Genomic DNA, 14,672 nt, shown 5'->3' with positions numbered 1-14,672 from the left:
AAAAAAAGCCCAAGTGTTCTTTGGTCTGGCATCATATAGGAATGGTCCTAGGGTGTCGCCAGAGCTCAAGTGGGTGAAGTGGAGACGTTAAGAAGGAATGGCCCTTGGGTGCTGCCCAGGCTCAAGTGGGTACAGGGAAAGGGGTCTCAGTGTCAAAGTTCTACTATTCTACATTCCCCAGCTTCCATTAATTTTTACTACTCTCTAGCTCCTTACCTCTTCCTGATAACCAAAAAGGATTTGAACTTTCCAAAGGATCCTTTCCAAAGGAATTCCAACTTTCCCCATCCTGGGAAAGAAGGGATGAAAAGGAGACTGGAGTTTTCCCAGAGTCAAGAGACAGAAGAAGAAAAACACCTTCTCCGCCACAGATTTTAGAGAGAAACAAATCATGCCCAAAGGCATGCTCCTGGATGGCTCTGCCATATGTTATCAGGTTTCGGAGTACTGGAGGCTCCTTCTAGAGGTGGTTTGTAGGTTCTTTCTATCCTGAACAAAGAATTGGTCAAAACAAGTGCAAAAGTTTTACATTTATTAAAGGTAGGAAAAGAAACAGGCTCTGCAGAGCAAGTATGGGCCAAGAAAAAGTAGATAATAAGATACACTTCAAAGCATGAGGGTAGGCTACCAGGAAAGAACACAGAGATGGAGAGTTCAGTGTGGTCTCTTCTTTTTGTATACCCACTTCTCAGGCTGATGTCAAGTCTAGGCCATCCTACTGAGAACCTGCTTGAGTTCTTGAAAGTCCATGTGCAGGGCACACTGTTGTGTGCATGGGATTTTGTAATTAACAGGTCACACCTACTTCCCCAGACAGCTTTGCCACTCCCTAGTCTCCTGCCTCAGTGGGACCCATGTAGGTGTGTGCCACTCCTGGCCTGCTGCCAGATGCACACTGCCCTCTCAAGGCAGCCCTATACCCATTCCCAACCAGAAATTCATATCCTCACTGGGCTGGGAATATGGCCTGAATACACACGAGAGATTTGTTTTCCTTGATGCAGGTACTTAGCAGGTCTTGGATGCTCACCTTGGATGTGGAAGATAGAGGGCCTATTCTTTCCAGGTCCTCAAACTCATACAACTGCTTCAGGTGAAAGAGGCCCAGTCCTGGCCCCTTCTCCAACCTTCTTTTCCTCCTTAGCCACTCCTAATTTCAGAGGCTGACTCCATAGTCACATATGTCAAGCTCCTCAGAGGAGATTCTCCAAGGTTACCAAGACAGAGTGATGGCAACAAATTTGGTGCACACCCTGAACAATGCTCTCTTAAGTTCTTACATCAGGGTGATCAAGGACAGAGTGTCCTAAAATCATCCTCTTTGATACTGGTCATGGTTCTCAGAAGCTGCTAAGACTGAGGGGGGAAGGCAGGCTCTTCAGTTCTTCACACCTATTTTTTGCTGTACTGTAACACATTCTGGAAATCTACCTTCCAATGTCAAGTTCTAGTTCTGATGCTTTCATTTTCTCCCTCCAGCCTCCCTCTTGGCTTTATTCCCGTCCTCTGAAGGATAGGATTCATGAGACACTCTGTAACCATCATCCTACATACCCACAGCTTACTCTTTCACCAATTCTACCTACTGAACTCTGGACTCTGCCACTTTTAGACACCTTCCAGGAAGTGGCTGAGCCATTTTAGATAAATATCACACAACTGAGTCTATTGGTGCTACCACAAACTCATAGACTTCACTAACGGTGAGCTCCAGTGACACCTGGAATTCATTTCTTCCATGTGGATTTATTAAGTGAACATTATGTGCCACACAGTCTTTTAAGTGCTTGAAGTGCATCAGGGAACCAAACAGATGAACGCTCACACATGTTGCATCAAAACTCTCTTAACCAACCTCCTCTCTCAGCAAACTAAAACCGCTTCAGCTAGGCACAGTGGCACTTGCATGTAATTCCAGCTAGTTGGAAGGCAGAGGCTCAAGGGTCACAAGTTTGAGGGCTGGGCAGCTTAGTGAGAATTTGTCTCAGAATCAAAAATAAAAAGGGCTGGAGCTGTGTCTCAGGGGTAAAGCACTTGACTAGGATGCGCAAGACTCTTGGTTTAAGTATCAGTATCCAGGAGGGGAAAAAACACCAAACAAAAAGCCAAACCCTACCTCAAATCTTCACTCACTTCTCCCCCTTCTGTGCACCCTCTCCACGGAGGTGTTGGCTTTCCATTTCACAGTGGAATTAGCAGGGATTTTTATAAATCTTTAAACCTGGAAAAGGACTTGCATACCATCCTCTCTCTCTCCTTCCCTCCTGTTACAACAGCAGTCCCCCAAGCTAGGACTGATCCCTTTATTGCTCTTATCTAAGCACTTTGCACACTGTGTTGTAATGTGGCTTCATTATCTATTGCTCAATTATCAACTGTCCCAACATAAAATCATTGTCTGTACTGGTTGAAACCTTCCTTGATGCAGGTCTTTCTGATTCTCATTATCTTGCAAGTCTGAGAAAGCAGGTTCATCTTTTTCTCACCAGTTATATACAATGAAATACAGGCAGCAGAATGACAGTCTGTTAAAGGAATCAGAGGTCAGAGATAACATTTTTTACTCTGGATTTTCACAGGCTTCCATACCTGTAAATTAGATGCTCTACGCTATAGTCACCTCTTTCTATTCCCTCATTGTTTTCCTACCTTTCCTTTTAACACACACAAATCCTCTTTCCTCATGGTCAGTGTACTTCTTTCTTCCTGCTATCCTGATATATAGAGATTTATATATATAACACACACACACACATATAATAGATATAGAGATAAAGGAGAGAGAATACAACCACATTTTATCAGGGCAGTGCCAAGTATAAATACTTTATGCCCTTCTCCACGAATGCTGATGAATCTGTGAGTCTGTATGTAATGAAATCATTTCCCCTGTATGTCCTCAATCTGACCTCCAGGACTTCGCACCTAGCACGTATCCTGGTAATTCTAAACACAGAGGTCAAAGTAGACAGACTCCTGTGGCCATATTCTGTCCCCCAGACGCTCCTTCACCCAATGGGCAGCTGCAGCGATGCTCTCTGTCTGGGTGACGTCCAGGATCACCGTCTCCAGCCGTGCCGACGTCTGCTTCCTCAGCTGCTCGGCCCCCTTCTCTGTCAGACACACGGCCAGCACCCTCAAGCCTCGCGTGTCCAGCTGTCTGGCCAGCAGGTTCCCGAAGCCCGAGTCACAGCCCGTGAACAACACATACTTGTCTTGGGGGTTGCTCACCACCTGCCTCTCCCATACCAGCGCACGACGTGGTACAGGCTCAGGAGGGCTGACAGGTACAGCAACATGGCTATGCAGATAGCACAACAGGCTGGGTGAGACAAGAGCGGCCTCTGTTCAGACAGGAGAATGTTGGAACTCAGAGGGCTGTGGTGCCAGGCAACCTCCAGGCTGTAAGGTTTTTTCCTGTTACTTTTTTCAGATAAGTTAGAGAAAGAGGAAAATATCCAGACTTACCCAGGATCAGGTTATGTCGCTGACTTTTTTGTTTCTCGTTTGCTTTTATTTTTGATGTACTCAATTTAATTATTGATATATGTAAAATATTAATTTTCAATGTAACAAAAATGGTAGGTTATTGAAGGGGCCAGAATCCTTTCAGAAATGCAGTGAAAAACAGGAAAGCAGAGTGTATCTGGTTTACAGAGAAGTATGGCAGTTCCTGCTTTGGTCTTGATATTTTAATGAATGTTTGGCAAAACTTTGTGGCTATTAGGTAAAGAAAGGAAATAGTGAGCCAGTGTTGGCAGCACTAAGTATCTAGAAGTGGATACACCTTGATTCTTCAAAACTAAAATCTTCAAAACTAATTTTTTTTAAGACAGGGTCTTGCTCTCTAGTTCAGGCTATCTTTGAGCTCATTACGTAGCCCAGGCTGGCCTCAAACTCAAGCAATCCTCCTGCCTCAGCTTCCTGAGTGCTGAGGCATGTGCCACCACACCCAGCCAAAACTGATTCTTGAGTCAAGTAATTCTTGACTTCTCAAAATTGAATTCATCAAAATTAAAAGTACAGTTGTCCAAGAGTTCCAGGCTGCAAGTTGTTTTGCCTTTTTCTTCTTTCACTCTTCTTAAAAAATGTATTTATCTCAAAGAACTAGGATTAGATGTTCCATTTGACCCAGCCATCCCTCTGCTTGGTATCTTTCCAAAAGAATTAAAAGAATCGTAGCAGTGATATAGGCACACCTATGTTTATAGTGGCATAGTTTGTAATAATAAAACTTGGAAACAGCCCATTTGCCCATCAGTTGGAAACTGGGTAAAGAAGATGTGGTTTTTCTATAAAATTGAATACTATTCAGCCATAAAGAATGAGAAATTAGAGTCATTCATAGGAAAATAGATGCATATTGAGGATATACTCTTAAGTGAAATAAGTAAGTCACACATGTGTAAATACCAAAGTTTCTCTGGTGTGAAAAACTATAATTGTACATAAAATCCTAATGGTATAATTGATAATGTGAAATAGGAAGAAAAGGGCTAAAGGTGTAGGGGAAGTGGGAAGGGTGGGGAAAGGAAATAAGGGAAATGAAAAAAATATGAGAAAATGGAAATAAAGTATTTGTAAATAGAGCAGGGAGAAGGGGGTGAAGGGAGGGCAGGGGTAAGGGGAAAAAATGAGAACCAAGACCTGTCATGTAAAGGTACAAGATCCCAATGATGAATGTAACTGTACTGTATACCTAAAATGTACCAAAAAACTTAATGAGAAAAAAAAGTACATTTAAGCAACCTTATAGAATAAAAACCAGTATATGCAATAAATTTAATTCTTACTTGATAGTTAATATTCAATTTACTGGATCTTAATTTACTTTAGCAACCTCATAATGTAAAGACAGTAGAGAGGAAAGATGAATAGGGAAATTACACATTTAAAATCAAGATGGGAAACAAGAGAAAAATATAAAACTTAGAATAAAAAGAGAGTAAGGAGTGGTTATCAGAGCCTAGTACAGAAAGACGAACAGGTTGAGCACAGAGGTTTCAGGACCATGAAAGTCTTCTGTATGAATCTGTAACGATGGTACATGTCACGACACAATAGTCCAGACCCATAGCATGTAAAACACCAGAACAAATCCTAATGTAAACTATGGAATTTGGGTGGCAGTGAGGTGTCAGTGTAGGCTCTTCAACTGTAACAACTGTGCCCCTCTGGTGGGGGCTGTTCATAATTGGGGAATGAGGTTAGGAGGTGTATAAGAACCCTCTGTATTTTCTGCTTAATTTAGCCACGAACCTAAAATTACTCTAAAAATAAAGTGGAAAGAAAAGAAAAGAGGGTGAGAGTAAGGTAAGAGTCATGAGACGTGCTAACCAGAAAGACATAAAGATTATAGAACAGAAAGATTAAACCTAGTTGGGGAAATTCAGGTTACAAAGAACCTCGGTAGGACCAGGACTCCCAAAGTGTAACTTTAATTTAGATCTCTTTTTTGGAATTCAGACCCATGTATCCAACTGTCTTTTTGGCATCTCTTTTACACAGTAGAATAGGTACATAAAAATGTTTAGTCTTCTATAAAATATGAAGTGCAACAGTGAAAATAGAAACAATACATCAAAGTTATCTCCAAGCAGAACCATTATTTCTCCTCCTACTCCAAATCCTTTTCTTCTTCAGTCTTTCTCATTTTGATAAATAGCACTACATCTCTGCCATTGAATCTTCCCTTAACACCGCTTCTACCCTTATACCCCGTACATAATCTGTGTGTGTCCTGCTGATTCTGTTTTAAAAATAAACCTGTAAACCAGCAATTCTCACCCCCACTGTCATGGCTCTGTCTAGAGCCTCCATTGTTTCTTCACTGGTTCCTGAATCTGGTTTGACATCTTACCACCCCTTCTCTCCCTAGAAGTTAGACTGAACTTGCAAAGACACAACTTTCATGTTGTCCCTTTGTGCTTTCCTTTTGTATAATTCAATAAAGCTTACTTTGCAAGCTGGGCATCGTGGCACACACCTGTAATCCCAGCACTTGGGAGGCTGAGGCAGGAGGATCACTGCAAATTCAAAGCTGACATGGGCTATACATAGTGAGTTCAAGTCCAGTCTAAACTACTTGACAGAGCATGACCCTGACTCCAAAAAAAAAAAAAAAAAAGTGAGTGAATGAAGTAAAGGCAGACAATAAAAGCTTTTAAAATTTTTTAAAAGCTTCTTTTATGAAAGAATACACAGTGAACATCTTTTTGCCACACTAATTATACAGCTAATTCTTTTAAAAAGTGTTATAAAATCACAAAGTGTCTTAGTTACATTTCTCGTTGCTGAGACAAAATATTCAACAGCCAAAATTAAAGGAGGAAAGGTGTATTTGGCTCACAGTCAAGAGAGGTTTCAGTCCATAGAGGGCTGGCTCCATGGCAGAGTGGCATCGCAGAGGAGAGATGGTGCAGGACAAGCAGGGGGAAAGAGGCTATTAGTCTTCTTTCTGTCCCCATACTTTATTCAGGTTACCCACCCTGTGCCAGGTGTAGCACTCACGCTTTTAATCTTATTGTGTCGAATCAGTCAGTGGAATGATTTACCAATCGTACACCCTTGATGCCAGCAGTGCACCATGAGTCAATTTCAGCATCACACAGTCTAGCTCGAGCCACCTCTGAACCCTCCACCCTATGATCCTATGAAGCTTTGGGGGACATCTTGACACGAGCCAAATACAAAGCATTGAAAGTAACAGATATAGTGCAACCAATCCTTTTTAGAGTTTATTTAGACTGTTTTATGTTTAATGTTACAAATCAGAATACCAAAGACTCTCTGGAAATATGTATTTATATATTTTTGTCCATATTTTTTACCATAAATTTGAAGATATATAATTGGTAGTATTAACTACAGCCAAATTAACCTAACAGCTGAATACAATAATGACATTTCCCTCTGTACTTACCATTACTGACATTTTAAATTTCTGCCTATTTTTCTATTTTTTAAAAAAATCTCATGGATTTAGTTGTACATTGCTTGTAAGTCTTGCTTATACACTTATTAACAATTGATATTTCTTCTTCCATGAGTTCTATTGAAATCATTTACCTATTTTTCTATTGAATTATTTTTAATTACTGCTATTACCTCCTTTTAAGTTACATTTTATAATTTAGAAATTTTTCATGTACAGTATATGCTGTCAAATCCCCTCCTACACCCCCCACATCCCCAGTGTTCTGGTGATTAGCACTCTACCATTGAGCTACAACCCCAGCCATTTTTGAAAAATTTATTTTGACACAGGGTTTCACTTAAGTTGCCCAGTTTGTCAAATCTCTTAATTTCTTTTATGACTTTTGGATTTCTGTAATGCTTAAAAAGGCTTTGCCTAAATGCAAAATAATAAAAATAAGGAGGCTTTCATGGTACAATGGTAGAATTCTCACCTCCCAAACTAGTAGGAATAGCTTTCTATATTTCCCTAATAGTTTATAGCTTAAAATATTTAATTGAAAATATTGAGTAGTTATATTTAATTGAGATGGAGTTTGTATGTAGTAAGATACAAGGATTTGAAGAGTTATTTCCCATTATAGTGTGTATCAGTCTGAATCCAATCAGTAGACAGAAAACAAATACTAATATTTCAAGGAGTTCAATAGAAAGGCATCGAGCAGTTATGGGAGGACTACATGTCTTAATCGTGTTGAGCTAACTCTGACCCTCACGAAGAGCTCACCGCAGATGGACCGATGTGGAGAGCGGCCCTGTGCCCACGGCTGGACAGATGTGGCCGGAGCAGTCTGACTGGGTCCACCAGGTGGCAAGGAAGCTATCTGGCTTGTAGGGGGCCAGAGCGGCCCAGGGGGAGCGGGAGCAGGAGCAGGAGCACACAGGGCCCATTCCAGGGAGGCCGTGGAAAACAAACCACAGAGCTCTTCAGGTGCGCAGAAGAAGGCAGAATACCGCGGCGACAGGCTCGGGGCCTGGGACACAGGTAGAGGTCACAGAAGGTGACACACACAGAGGTCGAGGGCTATGAGGACATTGAGCGGCAGGCAAGCACGCGCTAATCCGGGGACGGAGTCCCTCCAGCACCCTCTCCTGGCAAATTTAATCTAACACCGTAACCACTGTAAGAAAGTGCCTGGACACTCCAGTTCCTTGTCACAGAGCCGATTTTGAAGGATAATTCTGGAGTTCAGAGGCACAGAGAAACAGTTGGCAATTATCAACTATTGAACTGGTAATTGGCACAGAGAGACAATTGTACCGGTACCATTCCGTGAAATTGCGCTCTTTCTAAATTGATTTAAAATGTCATCTTTATATTTTCATGTATTCACTGTTCTGCTTGGGGATTCTGTCTTCTATAAAAGTCTTTGTAAATTTTTGTGTAAGAATAACAGTTTTAATCACTAGAGCAAAGCAGAGATTTGGCCCTTGGCAAGGCAAATTTTCTCTCATTGTTTTTCAGATATTTTTGTGCTTTTCCAGGAGATATTCTTCCAGATGTATATCAATCAGTACCTGTTTGTCAAGAACCTAATTGGTAAACTGGTTGTGGCGTAATCTCAACACTGCGGAGGCTGAGGTGGGAGGATGGTGAGTTTGGGGCCAGCCAACTACATAGTGAGACTGTCTCAAAACAAACAAACAAACAAATATAACAAACACAAACCAAACAAAACCTGAAGAACCCAGCTGGTTTACATTTAATTCAGGTTAACTAGGACATATTTATAGTATTCAGCCTTCCATCCAGGTACTTTAGAAAAATAAAATTTCTTTAGTTTTAACATAAAATGTGTGGTAAAATGGTACACACTATAGAAAACATAGGATTAAAATTAAACATAGAATTAAATGGAATTATCCTACAATCCAGCAATTCCACTTACAGATTATATATGCCCAAAGAACTGAAACCTAAGAGTCAATTTTTTTTATAGCTGCATTGTTCGCAATAGTCAAAAGGTGAAAGCAATACAGATATCTAATGAACAAAATATAGTACATACAAGGGAGTATTATCTAGTCTTTTAAAAAGATGAAATTCTGATTGTGCTACAGTATGGTGAATCTTGAAAACATTATGATTATGAAATCATCCAGACACCAAAGGACAGATATTTTATCTGAGATGCCTAGAATAGTCAAATTCATGGAGAGATTGAAAAATGGAAAGAAAAATAGTGGTTACCAGGGGCTAGGGTTGGATGGGTGGGTAGAGGATATAGGGAGCTATTATTAATGGGTATAGAATTTCAGTTGGGAAAGATGAAAGAATTTTGGATACGGATAGAGATGATGGTTGTGCAGTATATGTGTGTAATGGCATTGTATGATATACTAGAAACTGGTAAACTTTTTAATGGATAGTTTGGCACAATAAAATATGCATATTTGATTTAGATTATTAATTATAAATTGATATATCTGATATAAACATGTAGAAAAGAATGAAAAAATAATCCATAAGCTTACCACTTTGGCATAACTATAATTAAATTGTTGATATATTTCCTTCTAGTTTAAAAATAATTTTTATATCTACATGATTGAAATTATACTGGATATGCAGTTTTGGAACCTATATTTTAAATTTAATTGAAGCATTTCCCTTATGCTATTAAATTTCTTCAAAATGCCACAATAATGGCTATGTAATAGTTCATCTTTAGGTAGCATAGTTGGCTTAGAGACCCTTACATTTATGAATCATTTTCAGAAGAGTATTTTCATAATTTCCGGTTGTGTTACAAAAACAAAGTAGCAATTTTACAGTTGCAAAAACTAAGAGGCAAAATACCAACTGACGAAGGATAACACCCCAACAACAGTATAAACTGATATTGTGTATCCTCTGACATGATACCCTAAAAAGATAGAATCATTTCTATGGCATTTCTACCAGAACTACCTAAATTGAGCCTAATCACAAGGAAACATCAAATGAATAAAAACTGGGGGTGGGGATTATGTGCTTTATAAATGTCAAAAATAAGAAAGATAAAAACTGACACCATCATGCTTGCTTGGCAGCACGTATACTAAAAAAGAAAGAAAGAAAAATGAAACGACACAGAGAAGATTAACATGGCCCCTGCAGCACAATGACTCACGCATTTGTGAGACGTTCCATATTTTAAAAACTGAGACTATGTTAGAGATATGTTATAGATTGAAAGACAACAAAGAGAAATGTTTACAATATGCAGCACATGATCTTGGATTGGATGCTGGATATATGACTTTGTGGGGACAATTGACAACATGACATTTGAATGGCAATTAGATGGTAGTATTATAAAATTAAACCTCTTGGGCCGGGGATTTAGCTCAGTGGTTCCAGTGCCTGCCTCACAAGCACAAGGGCATGAGTTCGAACCCTGGTGCCAAAAAAACAAAAACAACCCCCCCAAACCTCTTTTCAAAATACTAGAATTTGAACCCAGAGCCTTTGCAATAAACTGCATGCCTAGCCTCTCTAAATTTTTTTTTTTTGACATTTCAAGACAATTTCACTAATTTACTAAATTGATCAGTTTGGGCTTGAATTTTCAATCCTCAGATTCCAACAGTGCTATGTTTATAGGCAATGCACCATCACACCTAGCTAAACCTCTATTCTTTATAACTTATTCAGTCTGAAGCATTCTGTTATAGCAGCAGGAAACAAACTAAAACAATCCCTTAAAATAGGATACAACACTGACTGTTTTAGTTTATATTTTCTTCAGGGTAGATCATTTGTGTTGATCAGTATTTTCTAAACTTACATCAGAAACACCATATTGGAGCCCAGGGATAGTCATAAGAAGATCTATAATTCAAAAAGGACTCCTAGGTGAGTCTAGGTATAAGGCAATCAAATCAGACCTGTATTGTGATCACAAAGGCATGATCTGCATGGGTGTTTTTTCCTACCTTAATCAGTTGTAAGCAAGAAGCAAGAGGCAATCCCAAAAGTCCATGGTTTCTGTTTTTCTCTTTCTTTTCCTTTATCCATCCACTGATCTTGCCTTCCTTCCTTCTTTTCTTTCTTTTGCTCATCCCTGGGTATGAACAAACACTCTTTTGTCTATATATGAAATCTTCCAGGGGCTGGGGGTATAGCTTGGTGTTAGAGCATTAGCTCAGCATTCATGAGGCTCTACATTCAATCTCCAGCACCACTAAAGGACTAAAGGGAGAAGAAAAAAAATCCAGCACTTTTACCAATGTTCTGACAGCCAGGATTTTGTTTGCTTGCTTGAATTACTGAGCAACTATGCCCACCTAAATTCTCTGAGTTGTCACAATCACAGCTTTGCTATATAGGCAGCATTGCTCTGGGGAGGGTGGTTATTTCCCAATGTGTTGTTTACATTGAAAACACATTCAGTCTTCATGCTTCCTTCTATACAGCACAATGTGGACCCTAGTCTGGACACCGCACCCCAGCTCTTCCACTCCACTTCTCATGAAATTTCTTGGAAGAAATTTCCACTGAACAAGAGCTTTAGACATCACAGCCTGTTTTCAGCTAAAGTCATCAGCAACTAGGCCCCATGCAGCTCAGAATGCCAGGTATTTAGCTGGACATTTGCAAAATGAATCATGTTCAGGTGCTTGATGGGTCCACAGCTCTCAAAGGAGACAAGCAGTCAGTGAGTAGTGACAATGCTGCAAGGTCTTAGTATCTGAATTCACTTGGGCTCTGAGAACAGGAAGACAACAGCTGCAACTGAATACTGTGATAGCAAACTGATTAATCACCAAAACTGTGGTGAGAGGTGGTGTCAGTGACTTTCAGTAACTTTCCTTAGAAGCTGTCTCAAGGCCAAGTCCAGAGTGTATAATGAATGCCTGTAGAACAAATGAAGATGTGTGTGTGTGTGTGTGTGTGTGTGTGTGTGTGTGTGTGTGTGTGTGTGTGTGTAGTGGATCCTTAGAGGCTCAGTGAGGAAGTTCGGTAAACTTCCTGAAGCCTCAGGTCAAGAAGGCCTCACAGGGGATGTAGCTCAGTGGTTCTGCCACCTGCCTCACAAGTGCAAGGTCTGGAGTTCGATCCCTGGTACCCCACCCCCCCAAAAAAGAAGGCCTCACAAAGCAGTTGATCTGCAAACTAAGAAGTAGATGAGGGGAAAGAAGTTCCAGGCAGAGAGAATAGCCTGTGCAAAGGTATAAAAAGAGGGTTTCAAAAAGCTTGAGTGTCCAAGGGAGCAAGCAGTGGTCAGCACTGCTGCAGCAGAAGTAAGCCCTCAGGAGGAGTGGGACTGGGCTGGGAAGAGGCAGCACAGCACCTCTCTCTGCCTGAAGCCCCTCCACATGTGGGAAGGAAGCTCACGTCTGGTCTTGTACCTTTGAGTTGTGCCTGAGCTATCTTCTTTGGCTGTCTGTGGTTTCCATAACACTTTGCCTTGAGCATCTTTTTGTTTTTTTCAACTTTAATTGAGTTTATTGGTACATTTTAGGGATACAGTACAGTTACATTCATTGCTGGGATCTTGTACCTGTACATGACAAGTCTTGGTTCTCATTTTTTCCCCTTGTCCCTGCCCTCCCTTCACCCCCTCCTCCCCTCCCCATCTACAAATACTTTATTTCCATCTTTTCATTATCTCACATTTTTTTCTTTTCCCTTATTACCCTTCCCCTACCCATCCCACCTTCCCTACACCTTTAGCTATTGCAGATTACACACCAGAGAAACTATTCAGTATTTACACATGTGTGCCTTATTTATTTCCCTTAGAAGTATTGGCCAAAACCTGAAAACCTTCATGTTAAAATCAGGAACAAGACAAGGATGCCCATTATCACCACTCCTCTTCAATATAGTTCTGGAAACATTAGCCATAGCAATTAGACAAGAGAAAGAAATTAAAGCAATAAAGATAGGAAAGGAAGAAGTTAAACTGTCATTATTTGCTGATGATATGATACTACTGTACACTGAAGACCCAAAAAACTCCACCAAAAGACTTCTCGACTTAATTGACAGATTCAGTAGAGTATCTGGATACAAGGTGAACACCCAAAAATCAATAGCCTTATACGCAAATAACAGACTCACTGAGAGAGAAATAAGGGGAAAAATTCCTTTTACAATAGCAGCCAAAAAAATGAAGTATCTAGGAATCAATCTAACAAAAGAAGCAAAAGATCTCTACACTGAAAACTACAGCACCCTGCCTTGAGCATCTTTGGGAGGACAGAGTGAGACTTTTCATGTGCACACATGCATCTCTCTGTAAAAGAAGGGCGGTTTTGCTCCTAGTCACTCAGAGAGAGCAGGGGTTCCTTGCCCACTCAAAAATTTCTCCCTCAGATCTTTAAGAAATCCTTTGACTAATTTACAGTAAGTCCCCAATTTATGAACATTCAAGTTGCAAATTTTCAAAAGTGTACTGTATAAGACTCATTTTGATGGATCATGAACAAATCCAACTTATGAACATTCTCCTAGAGTAGAACTCATTTGTAAGACAGGGACTTACTGTATTTATTAATAAAACAAATTTATAATTGAGACTATAACAAAATGCAAAATACCTTAACTTGCAATGTTGCATTTCTACTGAACCCAAGGCTGGAGTTACCCCAAAAGTCATGGCAGGAGATTTCCTGCAAGGGAGCACCCCAGACTTTCCAAGATGGAGCCAGCAGGGGATTCCAAAGAGAGAAGCACTAAGCAGCAGGGTTATCAGTCCAAACCATTTATCAGGGACATTATCTACAGCAAGGCAGCAGCAACCCTGACAAAGAAGAGTGACAGAAAGAGCTGCTCTACCTAGGTATGGCCACAATAAAGAGGTGGGGTTGGAGTTCATAGGGAGGCTTAAGGAATTTGTCTCATGGCCATTGAAAGGTGTTTTAGGTAACAACCTACACTCCTTTATCCCCAAATACCTGATGATGTTCAAGGCTAAGGGTTTGGTTAAAATCTGCAGGAAAAAAAATATGCAGCTGTCCAGATCACAAAGTGGTCAAGGTACTTTGTAATTTTTGGTCAGGACAGACAGAAAGGTGGGAGACTGAGGGAACCCATATCAGCCAAATAACATTTGACCAAAAGCATAGCTGAGCCAATACTTTCATGTAAGAAATAACCTATACTTTTCTAGAGCTTATCCTAAAGTCTTAACAAAATTCTATCTTTCTAAAAAGCGGTCAAGTTATGTAATAGTTAAAATTTTGATCAATATTTCCATGTTCCGATGATAGATTTCTGTATCCACCCAGTTCACTGCCATTCAGCCCAGTCTCCCTCAGTTAAACAAGAAAAAGATTGACTTCACTTTTATTATTTAGGTGAGACAAAATGTTTCCTCAGTTCCCATCAAGTTTTAATTTTGTTAAAGAAACATAATCCTAGTTCTCTTAAAATCTCATCCTAAGTATCATTCTTCTGCTGATTTATCAACTACCTAATTTTTTTTCTTTTTCTTTTTCTTTTTTGCTACAGGGTCTCATTATGTAGTTCAGGTTGGCCTTGAGTTCACTATGTAGCCAAAGCTGATCTTGAACTAGCAGCTATACTCCTGCCTCAACATCCTGAGCACTGGGATTGCAGATATACGCTACCATGCCCAGCTGCAGCTACCCAAATATTTTAAGGTTTAACCAGCACAAACTTCTTTAACTCATCTTTATTTGCTTTTAATAAAAACCCATGTTGTTCAGTTTTTGGAAATGATCTGAGCGGGCCAAACTCCACTGAA

At 40.1% G+C, this 14,672-nt stretch overlaps 1 long non-coding RNA gene and 1 other non-coding gene across 6 annotated transcripts; both read left to right on the top strand.

The window, feature by feature from the left end:
* The first annotated feature begins 3,157 nt into the window (after positions 1–3,157).
* LOC104876543 lies at positions 3,158–14,456 on the top strand. Of its 5 annotated transcripts, none has more exons than XR_784365.3 (4): positions 3,158–3,287; positions 8,461–8,568; positions 11,374–11,535; positions 14,417–14,456. It is a non-coding gene; the product is annotated as an uncharacterized LOC104876543 (long non-coding RNA). The 5 variants fall into 5 exon arrangements; XR_784362.3 differs by having other exon boundaries at positions 8,441–8,568; XR_784364.3 differs by having other exon boundaries at positions 3,158–3,404.
* On the top strand, positions 10,011–10,114 carry LOC117286184. Its single transcript, XR_004517332.1, has one exon. It is a non-coding gene; the product is annotated as a U6 spliceosomal RNA (small nuclear RNA).
* Positions 14,457–14,672: the final 216 nt, after the last annotated feature.

This window comes from Fukomys damarensis, unplaced genomic scaffold (assembly GCF_012274545.1).
Source record: "Fukomys damarensis isolate Sample0158 unplaced genomic scaffold, DMR_v1.0_HiC HiC_scaffold_15, whole genome shotgun sequence".
Taxonomy (NCBI): domain Eukaryota; kingdom Metazoa; phylum Chordata; class Mammalia; order Rodentia; family Bathyergidae; genus Fukomys; species Fukomys damarensis.
Note: the sequence above shows the minus strand (reverse complement) of the source record. Positions and strands in the feature narration are given on the sequence as shown.